Genomic DNA, 17593 nt, shown 5'->3' on the forward strand with positions numbered 1-17593 from the left:
CTTCCCCTGCCTCCGTCCTGTTTCCTAGGTCGCGCAGCTCCTGCGTAACATGGTCAGTAATCTTAGTCGCCACAGCTGACAATTCCGATTGCAACAATTGTTTGAAACGGCTGATGAGTATTGCATAGCCCGAGTAAGTTGGGGTGAGCTCTGAGTCTCCCTTTTCTGATTCACCATCCGTATGTGAGGAGGCCTTGGGTGAGGTTTTGGCACTGGCAGCCATTTTGGTTTTTGCAGACGCATGTGGCATATTGGGCTGTGAAGGAGAATTTTTATCTTTAGAGACTTGTTATCTCGATCTAGCTCCTCTGGTCATGTTCCGGAATAATTACCGGGATCTTGTGGGTGATTTCGGGTCCGGGTAAGCACTTAATGTAGCCGATACTAGTAGCCGGGAGCGGAGCCCAGAAGAATTGCGACCGCTCAGGTCCGCATCGTAACCACGCCCCCATTATCTGTAAATTTTAAGTTAAAATCATTAATGTTAATTGCTTGCACAAACTCCTTAAATTCTTGTCTACTGCCTGTCCATATACATAGTAAATCGTCTATATAGAGTACATACAGTTGCAAATACTTCGTCCAGCCAGAGCATGTGTCAATATGGTGGCCAAATCATTTTGGCTGTGTGTGTGATGTCAACCTTTGATGCAGTGGAACTTTGGAGCTACTGCAAACTCCAAACCAGGTATGTGAGCTAATGTGGCATTAAGGAAAAACTTTTTTTCTGGTCTAAAAAACACACCTTAAATCCCCAAGGTCCTATTGAGGATAGTGCAAGGGTAAAAGAATAAATAAATTAAAGGTGTATTTTAAGACCAAGTTGTTCAAAAATTATGCAATTTATTTATTAATCGGAATTCTTAACATCTGGCCGGCCAGGAACACAATAAATATGTAATTAATAAAATTGCATAAAAACAATTATCAAGTAACTTCAGATGGATGGTCACTCGTTTAAAATTCAATAATACAATATATACTGCTAGGTTATCATGAGTGGTTACCCCAATTGTGAAATAGCAGTTACGTAAATAGAAGACTATGAGTTAAAGTTCCTGTTGGATTTATCCTCCTATAGTCCTCCAGGGACATAAGATTCTCGTCCACAATGAGTAAGTCCTTTTTGGATTTGAATAAATACTTACTCAAACTGAGCCTGGCCCGAAGTTCCCCCTGGGTAACAGAATGGTATATGTGCAGTGGAAGTGTGTTTGAGGCTATAAGTGTCTTTGTTAACCTTGCTACTCTCCAAGTCCTACCCCTCAGAAGCCATATTTCAATATCTTGCACTGATGAGATCTAACAAGATCGAAACAGGCTGTCTGCATGTTTGGATATATGGCCCTGAACCATTAAGCTGTATCTGCGCTATAAACCAGCAGTTCTGGATGCATAGTTGGCCAAAGGGACATAAAGGAGTGATTTGCATGTCTCCGCCCATGATGCCTTATGAGAGAATTAAAACTCTTATTTTGGTATCTAGGCAGTGCTGTGTGGGTAGTATGAGACAAGTAAATACCTTTTGATTTCAGAAGGCTTCACTTTGCATGTAAATTGCTAGTGAAGGGCTTTTAGACTCCTTTTAGCCCTTCTCACCCTAACCAGGTTCGGTTTCCCATTTCACTACTCTCCAAGTCCTACCCCTCAGAAGCCATATTCCAATATCTTGTACTGATGAGATCTAACAAGAGCAAAACAGGCTGTCTGCAAGTTTGGGTATATGGCTCTCAACCATTAGGCTGCATCAGTGCTATAAACCAGTGGTTCTGTATGCATAGTTGACCAAAGGGACATAAAGGAGTGATTTGCATGTCTCCACCCATGTTGCCTTATGGGAGAATTAAAACTTTTATTTTGGTATTTAGGCATTGCTGTGTGTGTGGCATGAGACAAGTAAATACCTTCTGATTTCAGAAGGCTTCACTTAAACTTGCACTAAAAATACTTGTGACTTTGAGGCAACAGATGTATTCCTTGTTCTGTGCAAACATTCTACAACCCAAATTAGTAGAAAGGCCTCTAACCTTGAAGTGTAGAGTCTAACACAGCTTTTCTATAATCATTGTAGTTTATACATAACCCTTATATATAATTTTAAGCTAAAACCCTGATATCTACAGTTCCAAGTTGGAGAACTTTAACTTACAGTCTCCAAACCAGGTAGTAGCTCCAGATTTCCCACAGACATTTGAGTTTATTTGAGGGAAAACTCATTTCGAATTTGATTCAAATTTTTCGGTCGGGAATATTTGATTGAATATTAGACATTCAAATATGTTAATTGCCTTCCTCCCATTCGAGTTGTGAGTATATTCAGATTTATTAGAGTGATCCATCAAGCTCTGTTTTCAGTGTCCTCTTGATTCTGCATTTCTTTGGTTTTGGTGCCATCTTGTGGCTGACAAGAAAAATAATGTAGGATAAATGGGAATTGTTTGAAGAAGACTTAAATGCTTGCCGAAAGAGCATCAGATAACTGGTGGATATGGATTCTGCCCCTGTAGAAAGAGCAGATAATTAAACTCTGGGTACCCAGTAGAAGAGTATTGTAGCCAGTTAATTTGTTTGCTCCACAGCATGATAGTAGGAGAGTTGAATCTAGTATTATAAAGACAGATCTCTTTGTAACAGTGTGCAATATGTGTCCCTCTCACTATTCTAGTTTTTTTCTATAATGCTCTAACTCACCCACCTATCCCCTCTGCCTAGTTGAAATGCTCCTTCAGCCTCTTAGCCATTCTTTCCCTAGCATAGTGGACCCCTTCCGTTGAGGTGGTCGGTCACATTCTATATAGATAGCACCCAAAGAAAAGAAATAAGCCCATACATGATACACTCCCATATGTAATATAAGACTTTGTTTGTCTAGGAGCAGTAACCTATAACAACCAATAGGATGTTTGCTTTTAAACAGGTGACCAGTAAATGATTGTTGCTATGGGTTAATGGTCATGGGAAAATTTAGTGTGTTTTATTATATTAGTCACACATTTATCTCCCTGCTGTTCTTTTAAAGTTGTAGGTGGCACAGGCAAAATTCCCAAAATATGACATTGAAAGATTCTAGATTTCTGAACTCACTTTTTAAATGAAGACTAAACCCCCCTTTAGGCAAAAGTCCCCACTGTCCCCAACCCCGCCCTGCTTCCCCCCTGCTAAGTGTTACCCCAGAATTGTGTCTCCTGAAGGATTACTGACAACATATGCAGAGTCACGCGGAGCTCACAGGCACCATCTTAGTCACTTCGGTATTCATCCTGAAGTGATTGGCACATGCGCAGTTGGAGCAGTTTTCAGTTCATTACAACTGCGCATGCATTGGAAGTGACGGAAATTGCAGGAGGGAAGGAAGAAGACCTGAAGTTTACAGAAGCGCTGGAAGACGTCGTCTGTTAGCTCCGCTGAGCTGACTCTGCATGCGCGGTCAGTAATTCTACAGGGGACACAATTCTGGGGTAACTTTTAGCAGGGAGGGGGGCCAGTGGGGACTTTTGCTCGGTCCTCCCTCCTTAGCCCTCCCTCCTCAGCCTTCCATGCTCTGCATTCAGCTTGTGAGCTAAGGTTGTCAGCCTCGAGCACGGAGGCAGGCTAAGGGCTGAGGAGGGAAGACTGAGCCACAAAGGGGGGAGTTTGCAACAGCAAATGTGGGTATTTTGTGTAAACCTTTATCCAGATTATGGAGCTAGTTAGTGTGGCAAGCTGGCGGCTTGGACACGTAACCTTTAGGGGAATTAGTCAATGGTAGGCAGGCAGCATAGGAGAAAGGAGCATAAAGACAGGGACACACAGCTTCTTCAAGGAAAACACAGGTTTATTTTCCAACTCTGCACAAACAGTCAATAATGCACAGACACAGGGGTGACCGTTTTCAGGATACAAAACATAAATCATAAAAATAAAACTTAGCCCACTGGGCACTACCTTCACACTTTGAAGCAGTCCCTGACTAGACTGGGCCCCTTGTGGATAACCAGCACAACAAAATAGTTTGGCTCACCCCTGTACTCACAGGACTTTCTCCCAGGTAATATTCAGCCTCCTGTCTTCCTCCCTCTCTTCACAATACTCTTTGTGAGAGTCACAGGATCCCTCTGCTTCTTGCAGTAACAGGCAGCACTCCCAGCTCCTCTGGGAGTTCCTCACACAGCCAGGTCTCCTACCTGCTGTGCCCTGTTGAGAGACACACTCTCCCATTCTAATTAACTTTAAATAGTCTTTCCACAGGACAGCTTTCCTGTGGAAGGTGAACTCCAATCTCTGGACTGGATCTGCGGAATGGAGTCCCTGACTACTAAAGTCTTTAAACAGATCACTGATTCCCTTCCTGGAGCCTCTCTCAGTACCTGGGGAGAAATTAAAGGCTAGAGTGACCTTTTTCCACCTTTTCCTAGTCACTATACACACATTAGGTTTTGGATATGGATCTATATTTTAATCATATACATCACAATCTAACATTAAAGAAAGATCTTAAAGGGGAAGTAAAGTCTAAAATAGAATAAGGCTAGAAATGTTATATTTTGTATACTAAACATAAACATGAACTTTCTGCACCACAAGCCTAATCAAACAAATGATTTATGCTTTTAAAGTTGGCCACAGGCGGTTACCATCTTGTAACTTTGTTAAACATCTTTGCAAGACCAAGACTGTGCACATGCGCAACGTAGTCTGGGCTGCTTAGGGATCATCATAAATTATCAAAACAGCACAAGTCAAATAATATCTGCCACAAGCCAATACAGCAAGACTGATTAATAATCCGCATATGCAGACTGCACCGGATCGTCTGTTGTCATGTAATCTGATGTGGCTGCAGCAAAATAATCCTCCAAATAAAATCCCAGTTTATCTGTTTATATCTGGCTCCATGATCTTTGTCCCTGCATCTGGAGTTGGAAACAGTAAAGAGGATGTAAAGGCAAAAAAAATCCAATACAAATCTCTACACATTCGCCAACTGCTCTACAGTGAAAAAAACAAAGCTGCTTGAGTTCTGCATGATGGGAAGTTAGGAGGGGGCTCCCCCTGCTGTTCACAAGTATGATTGTTTCCCTGCTCAGCAGTTAGGGACCGCCTGACAATTCCTATCAACAGCAGTAAATGAAGGGAGAATTTCACTGCATACAGTCAGGTTTCTTATAATAATGGTACACATTTTGGAGATTTATTTTTCATTAAAGAAAGTAAAAATGGGATTTTATTTTTTTGCTTTTACATGCCCTTTAAGTAAAAGAATATCCAGTGGCAATAAATACCTCAAGAAAGCTATAACGTACATATTCTTTCAATCTGAACACTGAAAAGTCTTTCCCAATTAACATGTTGCACAGGTGCCTATATATTGATAAAGCTTGCACATCTAAAACATAGGGCTAGATTAAATTCAGTGAGAAAAAATGATGTCATGGTTTATATTGTGAAAACGTTTGGACAAGATTCAATTTGAGGAAAAAACATTTTTTCCATAGACTTCAATAGAGTTTTCAAGTGTTAAATTGTGAGGTAAGTTTCTCTTAATTTTATTGCATCTCAAATTGAATCTCATCTATTACTTTTCACGTAAATTGAATCTGGCCCTTAGTGTCTTAGTCTTCCTTAAACAGTTGGCAGTTAGGTGCACACTATACTTAAACAATATAACATCATATCTAAGCAGAGATGTCTCAGGGCTCCCTCTTAATGTGTTTTGTGCAGTTGAGTGCTTCATTGTAGGAGATTTGGAGCATACTAAGGGGGCATCTCGTATATAACTTCTTAAAATATGCTTGCTGTACAATTTAAACAAGTGAATATAAGCATTAAAAGAAATTAAAAAATCTTGCTTGCTGATTCAGTTTTAAAGTATCTTATGCTGAAACAGCTAGGAGTTTTAAAGCAAAATCTATGGGGTATATTTATCAAAGAGTGAAGTCAGAGATCACCACAGTCAAAGTGAAATTCCGCCACTCTCCATTCATTTCTATGGGATTTTTAAAAGAATATTTATCAATGGGTGCAAGTGAAAATTAATCTTTTGAGAAATATGCCTTTCAAAATCCCATAGAAATGAATGGAGAGTGGCGGAGTTTCACTCTAGCAGACTGTGGCGATCTTTAATTTCACTCTTTGATAAATATACCCCTATGACTCCTAATCACTAAAAAAAAAAAAAACCTCCTTTGAAAATTATCATATATAGTGCCCTAGGGAACCTGGTCGTCCTTGTAGCCCCCTCCTGGCGTGAGTGCAAATGGGCACACAAACGAGTGCCCATGTGCATGAATCGGTGTGTCTGCCTTTTGATTACGGGAGGACTGCCTTGATTGGGGGGTGTAGGAGGGTTGCGCCCTAGGCGCATTCCTCTGATGCCTACTCCTAGTTCCAACCCTGCTTTTATTATATAGATAAGGAACCCTGGAATCACCGTCACCACACACTCCTCACGCCACACACTCCTGCAATTTTTTGTAATGTCTTACTGCATGACTTTAATTCTGGCTTTTCATAAAAAAAATTCCTCCACCTTTTTTTAATCACTTTTCTAAAGACACTCTTTTCACTTGCATGTGTTGACATGAGGTGCCAATGTGACCACCAGTCTGTTTGGATGAATCATGCACAGTGCACCTTTTGTTGCTGAGCAACCCTGCCGCTACCATCACCTTTAATCCTGCTGTCACTCATAACTCATAGTTATAACTATCTAAATTCACAGCTCATTCAAGCTTTCTCCCACCACATGAGGCAGGAGAAATGCTTTTCTATTAAACATAGATCATAGATTCCTAAATCACACTTTAAGTTCCACCATCTTCTGTAAAATATATATATTAGCACCAATATATAACATGACATCTGGGACATATGAGTATATCCCCTATCACACTCAGCCTAGGTCTAGCACTGGTCTTCACGACTACTAGAGAGGCTGCATCCCTAGCTCTACCTGCCCCAACTTGCAAGAACCTAATCTTTATTCATCTCAGCATTACTGTGCACCTTTTGCTCGTATTCATTTTTCTAATTATACTACAAAAAAGAAAAACTATTAGAATTAGTTATAACAAACTTGTATATTGTTTAAATGACAAGGAACCCCTTTCTTGTTACTTTGCCCAATCATTTGCCACATAAAACCATATTGAAATGCTACATTTTGGCTTTTCAAAAATGTCCAAAACTGCTTTCTTCAGCTTTCAAAGTTATTGCCCTTTGAGCACTTTGCGTCATTGTCATATATCACCAAGTTCTTTTCGCACATACGCATCTTTCTGAACATGCTGACCCTGCATTGCAAGCTGCACAATCCCATCTAATACAGGACAAGAAACCAAGGGAACATGACATGCGTGAAGTGACATTGTGCATATGTTCATGAGTCAGGTCACAAAAATAAAATTGTAGCCACACAAAGCAGTCGTTTTGGTCTGGTGGGGTCAGGACCCCCATTTAAAAGCTGGAAAGGGTCAGAAAAATAAAGCAAATAATCACAAAAGACGAATTGAAAAGTTGCTAAGAATTTACTTTTTAAAGTTAAAGAGGTTGCTCACCTTTAACTTTTAGTATTACATAGAGAGTGACATTCTGAGACAATTTGAAATTAGTTTAAATTTTTTATTATTTGTGTTTTTTTAGTTATTTAGCATGTGAATCAAGCTTCATTTTGCAAAGTCAGCAATCTGGTTGCTAGGGTCCTACTTACCTTAGCAACAATGCATTTGTTTGAACAGGAGAGGGCTCTATTAGAAAGATGAGTCAATGACCCCCATGTGAAAGCTGGAGTCAGAAGAAGGTAGCAAATAATTCAAAAATTTTAAAAAATAAATAATGAAGAGCAATTGAAAAGCTGCTTAGAATCGGCCATTCTATAACATGCTTAAAGGGATCCTGAAAACATGTTTTTTTTCAAAACACATCAGTTAATAGTGCTACTAAAGCAGAATTCTGCACTGAAATCCATTTCTCATAATAGCAAACAGATTTTTTATATTCAATTTTGAAATCTGACATGGGGCTAGACCAGGGGTATGCAACCCGCGGCTCTGGAGCCTCATGCGGCTCTTCATCCTGATTGCTGCGGCTCGGCCTTTTGGCTTTGCCTGTTATGTCTTCTATACAGCCCTCGAACCTGTTCAGCTGCTTCTTGAGTGTGCGACCGTGTTAAGCTAACGGTTAGCTTACTTCGGTCGCAACCCCTCATGAAGCCGCCAGCAGGCGTGAGGGCTGTATGGACGTCCCAGGAGTGACAGGCAAGACCCTGCCGCAGTAAGACTTACCGCAGTCTTTGAATAATATGGCCCTCTCGCACACCCGGGCCTTCAAAGGTAGATTCCTGGTGCACGGTGTTGGAGGGATCGGCACCCTCCCAAGCAATAATTACAAGAATACTCTGGCACTCATGGCAGGTTCAATCAGGGAGATCCCCTTGCGTGTTTGTTTGCAGAAATGCAACGTTTCGGGGCTATACCCCTTTGTCAAGCATTGCTTGACAAAGGGGTATAGCCCGAAACGTTGCATTTCTGCAAATAAATACGCAAGGGGATCTCCCTGCTTGAACCTTACCGCAGTCACACACTCAAGACAAGAGAGGGAAGATCAGCATGGAGCTTCAGAAGCAGAAGTCACATTAAACAGATGAGAACACTAGCATTTAATAGGGCTATTCAGTGTTTCATTTATTTCAAAGTAGGCCTACACATACATACTGCACTTCAGTTTGTTGTATTCTGTTGTTGTTACAGTTAACATTTAAAAAAGGTTAAACTTTCAAAAGTTTATAAGCTGTTATGTTTTGCGGCTCCAGACTATTATACATTAGTGGAAGAGGGGGCAAAATGGCTCTTTTGATAGTAAAGGTTGCTGACCCCTGGGCTAGACATTTTGTCAATTTCCCAGCTGCCCCCAGTCATGTGACTTCTGCCTGCATTTTAGTAGAGAAATGCTTTCTGGCAGGCTGCTGTTTTACCTTCTCAATGTAACTGAATGTATCTCAGTGAGACATGGGTTTTTACTATTGAGTGCTGTTTTTATATCTGCCAGGCAGCTGTTATCTTGTGTTAGGGAGCTGTTATCTGGTTACCTTCCCATTATTCTTTTGGTTGGCTGCTGGGGGGGAAAAGGGAGGGGGGTGATATCACTCTAACTTGCAGTACAGCAGTAAAGAGTGATTGAAGTTTATCAGAGCACAAGTCACATGACTTGGGGCAGCTGGGAAATTGACAATATGTCTAGCCCCATGCCAGATTTCAAAATTGAATATAAAATAATCGGTTTGCTCTTTTGAGAAATTAATTTCAGTGCAGAATTCTGCTGGATCAGCACTATGAACTGATTCATTTTGAAAAAAAATGTTTTTCCCATGACATTATCCCTTTAAAGTTAACTTAAAGGTGAACCACCCCTTTAACTTAAAGGTGAACTATCCCTTTAATAGAATGTGAATGTCAAAAGCCACACTGTATAGTGTCCAGCAGTTTGAATATGAAAATGATGTTTAAAAGCAGGTGACTTCATTAGCATGGTCACTTGGCCACTGCATAAGATGCATAATAATTTGATAGGAGGCACATGGCACTCCAGGTCAGATTGCACTGAATGACAGCACCTTTTAAATATTTGACAAAAGCATAAGGGACTTCTCAGGATTAAGTAATAAACCTTTGAAAATTCTGCAACACAGTTACACCCCAGGGAATCAGCCATGAATATACAAAATTTTAAGGAATCACCGAATCCAGGATTCGGTTCGGTAATCAGCCAGGATTCGGCCTTTCGGATTTTGGATTTGCCCGAATCCTTCTGCCTGGCCGACTATATGCAAATTAGGGGCTGGGAGGGAAATCGTGTCACAAAACAAGGAAGTAAAAAATGTTTCCCCTTCCCGCATTTGCATATGCAAATTAGGATTCAGTATTTGGCAGAATCTTTCGTGAAGGATTCGGGGTTTGGCCTAATCCAAAATAGTGGATTCGGTGCACCCATACCAAGTTTCTTACCCCAGATTCCTGAGCTACTGTACTTTGAACATGGGAAAGCTGGCATGAACACCCTTTGGCTTCCATCATCATTAATGAATTCATTTCACACAAGTTATCAAACACCTAGATTATACTGTAAGTCAGTTTTTTCATTCCCCTCGGGTTTCTATACCTACCTTCTAACTATACATGAAAAAGGTTTTACCACTGCCTCTTACAGAGAGAGAGAAAATGGGATCTATCCAAACTTTATTTGGGTTATTGAGGCAGCTTAGTGTTTTACATTCTCAGCTAAAATGGTCTTTATTCCTGCAGTTGTAACATTTAAAAGCAGATTTACCTCTGGGATGGTAACCTGTAACAGGTGGATATATTGTTTTAATAACACTCTCTATACTGCCAAGATATTGTTGACAGATGTAGTCTCGGAACAGCTTTCCTCCTACTGGTTAGACAGTGCTGTGGGCTTCTAGCTCCAAATAACTTGCTTCTTGTTATAGGAAGGGAGTTGGCAGTAGTTGGGGAGCCTACTGCCCCTTGCTGTGTGCAGTATATACTTGGGTACCAGTGCCCACTGCCTCACTGTATAAAATGTGTTTTTGATGCCTCTTATTGAGTGCAGTGCCAATATCCATTGTACAAAATATGTATAATATACTTGATGTGGTTTACTTTATGTGCATGGGATGCCAAGAACCTCTAACTGTTAAATGTGCTTGGGGTACCAGGGCCCACTGCCTTGTACTAGATAATGTATTTGGGATGACAGTTCACACTGCTTCTTATTGTATAATGTGCTTGGGATTACGAGCATTAGGGATGTCAGTGCCCACTGCCTCTACGTATAATTTACATGTAGGACCAGTGTTCAATGCTTTAGGTGTAATATATTTAGGTTTTCAATACCCACTGCCTGCAATTCCAAAACGTCTTACTGTACTGTATAATGTGCTGCTTCTCATAGCAGAATCTGTTTGGGCTGCAATTAAGTGCTTGTTTACAGTTATGTTCTTGGTGTGCAGTACTCACTAATTTTTTTTCCATCTAATATTACAGTGATGACATTAACTACTTTCCTCTTGGTGTATTGTGATGGAGCTTATATTGAGAATATACAAATCTCTGCCTGGCAGTGAGTTCTACATGTCACCTGAGGGTCCCAGTACCATGGATATTATATCCTTATACAACACTCATTGCATGCTGTATGAGTATCCACTCCAAAGTGCATTTCTGAAAATTATTCTCAACAGTTTTGGGCAAAACCTAAATTCACAAGAAACTCTATACTTGATGTTGACCTTAATTTTGCATGGCAAATAACCCAAGGCAACTAATAAAATATTTAGTTTTACCTACAGCTGGCTAAAAACAGCTAATCACTGATTGGTTGCTATGGGGTTCTGCCTAGGTGCAGATTTGTCCAGTGTTCAAAAATTAGCCTTTTTAAAAAAATGGCCAATTTAACTAAGGCATCATGCTTTCTCAGTCCATCAGTTTAGATTTTTCAACAAGTAGGGTTAGATATGTATTCACTGGAGTTTTGATCAGGTCTCATAAACTATACATAGCAACCAGACAATGATTGGCATACTTTAGTAGGGAATTATATGTATGGACATATCGTATAAACAGCCCTTATGTTTAACACATTTTTTTTTAATACTAATAAAGCCATTTTTTGATAACTATATTTTTATACTAGTATGTGCCATTGGAAAACTGCTATCTTAAGTACTACTGTCCACCCTCTGGCTCACATGAGGTACAGTGTATAGTTGGCCAGATATGGGATGACTTTGACGTAGTTGGCCAGCTTAAATATATTGCAATATATGGACAAACAATCCCTGTTTTGTTTAAAGGGTAAGGCATTTTTTAGTAGCAGTATGCACAAAATGTCGCTGTCTTAAATATATTGATAATGGGTTGAGTGCAGAGGACTCTTGTATTTGACTATATGTATTTTGTGGTCACAGCCTCATTGCACCCCCGCCTAATGGTTTTAAAAAATAGTGGTGAGCACAACTTTCCCTTGTTTGTTACAGTGTATAGTTTACCTTTCATATAGTGTTGTTCCGGGTTAACAAATATTGTTGTTGCTTTGGTTCTACATACAATCTTGTGCAAACACACATTAATAAAAGTGCGTATGGCCTATTTTTTGCTGCCCTTTTATTCCTACCCCCTCAAGGAAAATCTTCTTCTGCTGCATGGCTCTTGCAGTATTGTCCCTAAATAGCATCCTGGAGGGTCAGACTGGTCCACCAAGAAAAATCTCAGTGGGCCTGTCCCCTCTGTGCTCACAATCAACTCTATTTTTATGGTACTACACCCAGTAACCCTTTCTGACTCATTCCTTATTACTGGGCCCTTCACATAATTAGTGTTGCCAAGCAGAAAAGAAACACCCAGTGCCCTCGTTGGTACAAACCTTTTTTCTATTTTGCAGCTGCAGCCTATATAGTGGTGGGCATATATTTAAAGAATAGGGAAGCATTCATTAGGGGTCATTTACTTTGCAAGTGGTAGAGTGCTACGGGGCACAAAAGACACAATGCCCAGAGGTAAACTGTGCTCTACCCCTGCAGCATGCCCCTTGATCCAAGGGACATGCTGCAGGTTTATGTGCTATGAAAAAGAGTAAGACCAGGGGTTATTTACAGAAGGAAGGATGCAGTGTGCAACAAAAATGACAGTTTGCAGCATTTTCTAGACTTTGCATACAGTTTCCTGTATTCAGCTGATCCCTATAGTGTACCAAAGACTTCAACCCAGTGCTGATAATTCTCTGCCTCTTTGCCTGGCCACAGAATTCAGCTTCATTATTCTTTATTATCTTTACAACTCATTTCATGTATGGATTTAACCAAAGTTATGGAACCAAAGTTATGGTGTTCATTTAAATTGAAAGAGACCCATAAAAATGTTTGTCACTTGCATGGTTCATGCTAATCACCAAGTACCAGGGATTTTTTGTGTCTGAGGGTTCACCACATGCAGGTACATAACATACAGCACTGGCACTCTTGCAGCACTGCACTGGGGATTTTGATGAGTGTACTAGAGCTCCTCTTCTCTTCCAGGCCCCAGGTATGACACGGAGTGCTTTAATTGAATACACAAACAGCAGACACGATAGTAATGTGTCTGCTGTACACAAGACTCTGCTTGGAAGGATCCTCCTTCTGCATCAGTTGCCCATCTCTTGTCAAACAGTTAAGATAGATGCACAATAACTTAATAATAATAATTTTTTTGCATTTATTTTGCACACTTATCCACACTTTTGAACACCTTTGCACCCTTAAAACAATGATGCCATCAGGGGTTACATGTGGTACTCTAGCAAGAAGCCCTGTTTTAAGCGAGAGCCCTATGAAATATGAATATGGGATCAGAACTGGATTTAATCTTTTTGTGCCCCTAGGCTGCCAGGTGTAATGGAAAGTAAAGAACTTACCCCACGGGACATCCAAGATGGCGACCTCCTGCTCCACCATGCGGCTCTTCCTGGTCGTAATATGACTGCGTCAGAAACGTGTCGCCCCAGGATTGGTCGCCGGCGACGGAATGGACGCCGGCGTCAGAATGTGCGCCGGCGTCAGGACGCCAACGTGTGGACGCCGGCGTCGGCGTCATGACGTCAATGCGTCAAGTTTGGCGCCAACTTTTGGACTATTTAATCCCAAGGTGCCCTTTCTGTCCTTGCCCAATTATAGGTCTATCTTGTATAGTTCCTGGGTGTGATTTCTTGATATTCTGCAAACCGTGTACCGACTTCTTGCCTGTTTCATCGATTCTGATCCTTGCCGCCTGTATTGACCATTTGCCTGATTACGACTATTCTTCTGATAAATCCTTTTGTACCGCGAACTTGGTGTTATTGTCTCCTCCTTGGTCCACACTACAACAGAGCCTTCGGGCCCTGACACCAGGGTCCTAGCGCCCTCACACAACCCCTGCAAGAGCATGCGCCATCCCCTAGGCTGCCAGGTCCTACCACCCGCCCGTGAAGGTGCGCACATCCCCTCGCAAGTGTACATTACCCAGTGCTCTCCTAGATGAGGCAGGGCGGCATCCCGCCCCTCAAATGTTACCGCCCTAAGCCCGGGCCTTTGTGGCCTCGCCTGAAATATGGGCCTGCATGAGATTCACGGGTACTTCATTAAAAGCACAGACAGGGTTAACAAGGCAAGGCAGAAGGTAAGTTCATTCATATATAATTAAATACCACTTCAGTGAAAATGTGTTCCGTGGTGGGGTTCACTACACATTTGAAGTATTGTAAATAAATCCACCAAAGAGCAAGCAAGTCAAGCTTTTGTGTTGTTTATTTAAAGATGCATAGCACTACATGTTTCGGACCTCATGGGTCCTTTCTCTGGTGCAGTTAAAGAACACAAATTAGAGTCAGCCTGTTTAAGGCAACCTACCCCCACACCAAGTCATGTGACAAAAAACTAAATCACACTGCACACCAGCTCCATCTTGTGGCCAGGTGTACTAAAATACTTTTCAATATACTACAATAGGTCTATCATATAATTGGTACCTACATTAATAGCATAGTGTATTTTGCAATCTACATTAGTAATAAGGTGTAATAACTCATACCATCTGGTAGTATTCAGTCCATAAAGATATTGTTCATATAAGTTCAAGGATAGCTCAGAAACTTACATAGTTACATCAGGTTGAAAAAGTCCATCAAGTTCAACCATATACACACCCCTTCATACTTTCACATAAATTATATATATATCCATATCTATACTAACTATAGCGTTTAGTATCACAATAGCCTTTAATATTATGTCTGTCCAAGAAATCATCCAAGCCATTCTTAAAGGCATTAACAGAAACAGCCATCACGCAGCAGTGCATTCCACAACCTCACTGTCCTCATTGTGAAGAACCACCTACATTGCTTCAAATAAAAGTTCTCTTCTAGTCTGAAGGGGTGGCCTCTGGTACGGTGGTCCTCTTTATGGGTAAAAAGGTCCCCTGCTATTCGTCTATAATGTCCTCTAATGTACTTGTAAAGTGTAATCATGTCCCCTCACAAGTGCCTATTTTCCAGAGAAAACAACCCCAACCTTGACAGTCTACCCTCATAATGTAAGTCTTCTATCCCTCTAACCAGATGGTAGAAAAATCTGTGAAGAAATGTTATGATTAGTATACAATTTACGTTCAATTGAACAGATCGAATAATAAAAAATCCAGGTCCCTGACAAAACAAAAGAATGTGACTATTGCCTGCCTAAATTGTAGTAATTGCAATTCTATTATAAAGGGTAAATTTATTACACATCCACACAAGGGATACAAGATCCCTATTAAGAAATACTACACATGTAACACGGATCATGTTGTATATGCACTTAAATGTCCTTGTGGTAAGCTATCCGAAATAAAAGATCACTTGCAGTAAAAATCAGGATTGTGGAACATAAAAGATCAATTACTACCTTTAACCCCAATAAGAAGAAACACATACTCCAGCAGGAAGACGTTTTTTTAATGAAAAACATAGTGCAGCTAGTTTACGATGGATTTTCCTACAAGTTGAAATGCGGATTAGAGGGGGAGATAGAAAAACCATGCTTCTGAGACATGAAGCAAGGTGAATTATTGAACACCATTGAAACTAACGGAATGAATGACTCAAATCTACATATATACATATATACCTATTTGGGCCATACGGGATTAATTCACCAGCTAGTGCACTAGAGCATGGGTTACACGTGACTCTAACACTTCAGGCTAGGGCCTTCGCTATATGGAAGATTAAAGGTGTGGTGTAGTGTAACTACAACTCCCACAGGCTACTGTCCAATAACAAAAGATTTGGGCGCCAGGAGGTTCTTAATAAAACAGGAACAAGGTTTTTTGAATTATGCACTAGGCAAGTGACGTCAGATTTCTACTCACGCAGGAGTTGAGGCAACAGCATATAGAGAGTTCACACAGATCTGCAGGCAGGCTCACCAAGAGCAGACACATGCATTTAATGAGGCATAGCCTCCATTAGGCATTTGCAGAATTCACACACATTCCCTCCTGGAAGTTGTCAGGAAAGCAGCTTCTACCATACAGTCCCTCTTCACTGAGGTCCCTGACTGGAGGCAACACACAGAGCCTCTGGGCAGGCCTGGACTGGGAGTCAAAATAGGCCCTGCCATTCCAAGTACACAGAGGCCCAAACAGCCCCCTACCAGCCCACTATATGGTAACTTTATATGGAACCATACAGCAGCCCCTCTGGCACTTGCCAGAATCCACAGATTGCCAGTATGGGCCTGCCTCTGGGAAGCTACTCCCTTACTGCAAATCCTTGTTGGAGCTTCAACTGCTCTTTCTCTCTAACCTTACTGCCTCTCTCTCTTAGAGAGACTATGACGAGTCTGCCCTAGTTTATCTATTCCTCATTTACAGGGTTGCCTGGTCCCCGACTTGGACACATGCCTTCTTCTGGGCCGTGTGTACTCAGTCCCCCTGAGCACACCCAGCTGGATCAGCATCCAGAGGCGAAAGAGGAAGAGACCACGCCTTACACACACACTATAGTGCAGTGTAGCAGGAAGCTGTCACACCTCTCCTGGCAGATCACTCTAAGAAAAAGGTGGGTGCCTTAAAGCTGCAGGGCAGATTAACCCGTAGGGGCCCCTACATATATATACACGCATCCAGCTTAAGTCAGGGGTTCCTATTCCTATTCCTATTCCCAAACTTGAGTCCGTAGTAGCCTGTTCCAATACGTTTTTAATTAAAATACAATTTTATGCTTGTGATCACCGTTCTAACTTTGTGGCCCGGGTGCATCAAGCCCTGGACCTATTGCTAGTACACTGGAGTGGTTCAAACTCCCAAAACACACAGGATATAAATGTATCTCGTAGGCTTACCCAGACTTCGCTGTGACCCAGGTGCTGCAGCCCTGACTCCGTCACTAAGGAGAACGTTTCAGCTGCACACACAAATTTTTTAGACGGCGCACTCTTGGAGTCCACTTCAAAGGAATCGCTTGTTTCTCAGATTGTCAGTAAAACACTTTATTCAAACATCTTGATACACTGCAAACCCAGCGCCATGAGTTCTGACGCGTGTTTTGTATCACTGCACTTCCTCAGAGACCAGGTCTCTGAGGAAGTGCAGTGACACGAAATGCGTCAGACTATATTTCTAGTCAGTTGGGTGAAATATGCCATTTGTTATGGGATACTTGCACCCACTGTCTTCCTCCTAATTCAAATTTTGCAAAATTGTGCCTATAGGAAATCCCTGGAACTACCAGTTTGGAACAAGGCAGTAGCTCTAAGATTACCGCAACAACCTGTGTAAATTATGTAAATTGCAGTGTAGCTGCTCCGAAAGAATAGGGCACACATCCATGGCTGCGATCAGGGGGGCACATGGGGTACAGTCATAACAGCCCTAAAGGGGGGCCTGACTGAGCTGCACTTTCTGAATTAGCCAAGCCCCCCTTAACAGCGTGCAAGCTGAAAACCAAGGAGCAAATTCCAAAAGGGTCTGGATTCGCTATTTTGCCTGAAGATGCTGGGGAGAAAAGCCCTGAACTAGTGTGTATGGAGCAGGCTGACTCTTAGAGCACCCTGGGAGGC

This window comes from Xenopus laevis, chromosome 7S, assembly GCF_017654675.1.
Source record: "Xenopus laevis strain J_2021 chromosome 7S, Xenopus_laevis_v10.1, whole genome shotgun sequence".
Lineage (NCBI taxonomy): Eukaryota > Metazoa > Chordata > Amphibia > Anura > Pipidae > Xenopus > Xenopus laevis.